Raw genomic sequence first — 5,047 nt, forward strand, 5'->3', positions numbered from 1 at the left:
TAGGCTAGTAAAAGCTTGTTTAAACCTGATATTCTTTTTGTTTCATGAAAAATTCTCGAATCTGGTGAGCATCTGTAACCTAAATAAATAAAGAAAAAACATAAAACTAATAACATAAAATTAATAACATAAAATTAGCAATCATAAGTTTGATGTTACAAAGCTAGACAATGTGTAAAACTGTGTTTAAAGTTTTAAGAAATCATCGATAGTATGTAAATCTATAAATATGTATTTTTGAATTAAATACTGTTGAAAATGTTTCTATTAAGTTTATCTGCTGCTAAGTTAATAATAAAATGTTATAAAATACAAACAAATTTAAACCTCATTTTTAGTATCAAAACTTAAAACCGTTGTTAAAATTACGGCACAAAAAAGAACCTTGATATTCATATCTTCTAGTAATTACAAAATATCGGCTATTTCGTTTGGTTGATACTAATTTTTATTATTCAAATCAAATTACACGTACTTAAATACTAGTAAATTTTTTTGTTTGTGTGTATACGTTTAACAATAATTAACCACACCAATAAAGTTGTAGCATATTGTTTTTGCCAAAAAAAAAAGTATTTTTCTTAGCAACAAAAGTATAATTGGTTTATCAATTTAAACTGTTTTCAAAGTCAACGTTTGTTTGTTCAAATTTAAACTTGTTTTCTAATTTTTTTATTTAGCATGTTAAATTGTAAAAAAAATCTTTTTTTTGATCGAACAACAGGTCAAGGGAATTTAAAAAAATAAATGCATACACAGACTTGAAATTTGAAAACTAGTCACAGACATACTTTAGACTTTTAGAGGGATACTTAAGTTTTTAAATACTACTAGCAGTACAACAAATAGATTATGTTTGAATTAAGTTGAAACCAGCGACTACATTTCGACTTTTTATAAAACATTTTCGAGATTTATAAGAAGTATAATGATAAAAGTGAACTAGTAAATCTAAGCATATGATATTGTTATTTTAAACACGTAGGAATTAGTCTGTATTAAACTGTAACTAAAACTTAATTAAAATTAATCAAATACAAATTTTTAAACTAAATAAAATATTATACATAAAATAAAGTAAAACAGGTAAAAACTAATAAAACACGTCAAACACAAAATAAATACAAAAACTTAGTTATTTTTATAATTTTTGAGATAAAAATGAAATGTCGAAACATCGTCGTAAATTTTCAATGATAATAAGTATAACATGTTTGTTTTAATGTTGTTATTTATAAACATTTGGTTTATAATCATAATCATCTAAGTTTTATTTTAACGATTTGTTTTAATTATAACTATAGTTTCAAGAAAGTTGGTAAACCAATGTATTTTTTTAACCAAGAATTTTCAAAATATTTTTTGTATGTTTAGTCACAGTTAACTAAAGATAAAGCAGCTGTTTCACAAAATATATTAAAAAAAACTATCTAATGAACAATAAAAATTTTTATACTTAGTTCTATTTGTACACTTATTATTAAATTTTCCTTTTTAAAGACTTTATTTTTATCATACCAGGTTTTTGAGCAAAAACAAATACAACAATTTATACCACGTGTACTTAAGTTAGTATTGCTAGTTAAAGTGTGATACATACAGTTAGGTTTGTTTTGTAGAATATGTATGTTAACTTTACTTTTGACGACTGTTTACAAATTCATCTAAAGTGTACAAAACTTCATCTTTTTGCACGGAAAAATTGTTTTATTACTTACCTATTTAACAGTTATACACTTTTTGTAGTATATTTCAAAACAAGTATTAAAGCAGACCTTACTGAAAGTTATAGCAAATCTTCTGATTTTAATCATTTTACCAAAAGTTAAATGATTTTATTAGTGACAGACAACAAGTTTATACTTAATCAAGAATAATTTCTATTTAAATTACAGGTAAAAGAAAGCCTTCAAGAAGAAATCACGAGAGCATTTTGTAACTAAAAAAACTAGCATTTGCTTTTACATTTCGAGTTAGGTCATCAAATATATTGTTTGTAACTAACCACATTTAGTACTATTAAAAAATCAAAGAACATCAAGTATCTAAATATGAAAGTGCTAGTTTTTATTAACTTGAAAAATAATTGTATTATTGTTGGTATAATTCACAAACACTTAGTTTTTGAATTATAATCATTCAAAATTAGTTTACAATACTATTCTTTTTGTCTTAGTAAGTATAAACTTAATTATCTTTGAGAACTATTCAAAAATTTAGTAAACTAATGTGTTATTTTCAACGAACAGTTTTCAAAATATGTTTTTGTATGTTTAATCATAACTAACCACAAATAAAGAAGATGTTATTTCTTAATGCAAAAACAAATTAATAAAAATATTTGTTTGGAAGCAAAAATGTTATTTGAAATAAATAATTGTTAAACTACTGTTTTAATTTACAGCTGTTAGAATACAATTAAAATAAAAATTGCTAAATTTAATTACAAAACATTCAATAAATTTAAATGTTTAAGTGAAAGATTAGTTTTTTAAGGTTGAAGCTTTTTAACATTAGTTTTCAAAATATTGAAATAAAATTAAATTGAAATTATAACTTTGTTAAACGGAAATCTAAAAACAGCTTTAAGTCAAGCTCAATTTACTTCATGTGTCACAACTCTGATAAGTTTATTTAAAAAAATCAAAAAAGTTTAAAACTTTTAAAGTGCTTTACTAATTGATTGATTTAAAATAAGTTTTATATTAAGTACTTACTTTAAAAGCTTTAATAAAAATGTTATTATTTAAAAAAAGTTCAAGTGTTTCCCTTTAGACTAAATTTTTATTCAAGTAAGCTTATTTTAAAATTAAATTATAAAAATATTTTTACTCTTCTATAAGATTCGTTTTTACTAATTTTTATTAACACTCAATTGGTTTTTGAATTATAATCATTCAAAATTAATTTACAATACTATTCTTCTTGCGTTAGTAAGTATAAACTTAATTATCTTTTAGAACTATTCAAAATTTAAGTAAACTAATGTGTTGTTTTCAACAAACAGTTTTCAAAGTTTGTTTTTGTATGTTTAATCGTAATTAACCACAAATAAAGCAGCTGTTATTTTTTAATGCAAAAACAAATTAATAAAAATATTTGTTTGGAAACAAAATGTTATTTGAAATAAAATTTGTTAAACTATTGTTTTTAATTTACAGCCGTTAAAATACAATTAAAATTTAAACTACGAAGTTTATTTACAACACATTCAATAAGTTAAAATGTTTAAGTAAAAGATTAGTTTTTATAAGGTTGAAGCTTTTTAACACTTGTTAGAAAAGTATTGTAAATTTTGTTAAACGGATATCTAAAAACAATTTTAAGTCAAGATCAATTTACTTTATGTTTTACAACTCTGATAAGTATATTTTAAAAAATCAAAAAATTTAAAACTTATAACGTCATTTAATAATCTATTGTTTTCAAAAAAGTTTTATACTATGTACTTACTTTCAAAGCTTTAATAAAAACGTTATTATTTTGAAAAAGTTTCTTTTTAGACTAAATTTTTATTCAAGTAAGGCTATTTTAAAATTAAATTACAAAAATGTTTTTATACTTCTAGTATAATTTATTTTTACTAACTTTTATTAATATTCAAAAAACACTTGGTTTTGAATTATAATCATTCATAACTAATTTACGATACTATTTTTCTTGCGTTAGTAAGTATAAACTTAATTATTCTTAAGAACTATTCAGAAACTATTTAATAATTTAGTAAACCAATGTGTTATTTCTAACGAACGGTTTTCAAAATATGTTTTTGTATATTTAGTCATAATTGACCACAAATAAAGCAGCTGTTATTTGTTAATGCAAAAACATATTAATAAAAATGATATTTAAAATATATTTTTGCTAAACTATTGTTTTAATTTACAGCTGTTAAATACAATACAAATAAAAATTACTGAACTTATTTACTACACATTCAATAAATTAAAATGTTTAAGTGAAAGATTAGTTTTTTTAAAGTTTGAAGAAAGCATGCAGCTCTCAACATCAATTTAAAAAAACATTGAATTACATTCAAATTTAAATTATAACTTTATTAAACGGAAATCTAAAAACAGTCTTAAGTCAAGCTCAATTTACTTTCCGTGGTACAACTCTGATAAGTCTATTTAAAAACTCAAAAAATTTAAAACTTAAAATTTAAAACTTAAAATTTAAAACATGCATCAATGTTTATATTGAAATATTTAAAAAGAAAAGTTTTATTCCAACATTTTAAAAATTCAAAACAGCTAGTAAAAAAAACTAGCTTAAGCTATGAATTATATTTTATTAAAATTTACGTCTGGAATTTAAAAAATACACTAAAGTCCTACGGCTAAATACATTGAGCGCTTTTTTTGTCGTTTTATAAACAATACAAATGCAGTAATTAAGTTCTAAAACTTTATTTTTACTGCTTGCTACAATTAACAGTAACTTTAAAGGTTTTAAATTTGTTTTAATAGTTTTATGTGCATTAAAAATGCTAGCTCATTAAAAAGCAAATCAATCTAAACTAATAAAAGAAGTATGCGCAATTGTTCTTTTTTTATTCTAAACCGATGTACTAGATCATAAAACAAGAAAGTTAAAAAAATATTTAAAAAAGTAGTCGTTTTTGATAAACACTAGTGTATATTTAAAAGAAACAGCTATCCACTTACATAGTAAACAAGTTTTTAGAATCAAATGTGAAACGAGTTTATCGATTTTTGTTGCTTATAATATGTTTGCATAATTACTTCTAGACAAACTTTATCTAAATTTGTTGTTTAAAGTTTGATTTTATTTTAATAGGTAATAGTTAATATTAAGTGCTCTCAGATAAAAACAAATAGACCTCGTTTGAAAAGAAATATTTTACAATTTTAATAAACTTACAGAAAAATTTAGAAATGACCTCAAAATAATCTTGTGTGCTGCAAGGTTACCTGAATTTATTGATTTAATTCAAGCATTAAAAGTAAACGATTAAAAAAAGTTACAAAATGAAGTATACATTTTGATTTTTCATTTTATTTAGGTAGTACTAAATGTAATTAAT

This window comes from Thalia democratica, chromosome 8 (genome assembly GCF_965202585.1).
Source record: "Thalia democratica chromosome 8, ktThaDemo2.hap1.1, whole genome shotgun sequence".
Classification (NCBI taxonomy): Eukaryota; Metazoa; Chordata; class Thaliacea; order Salpida; family Salpidae; genus Thalia; species Thalia democratica.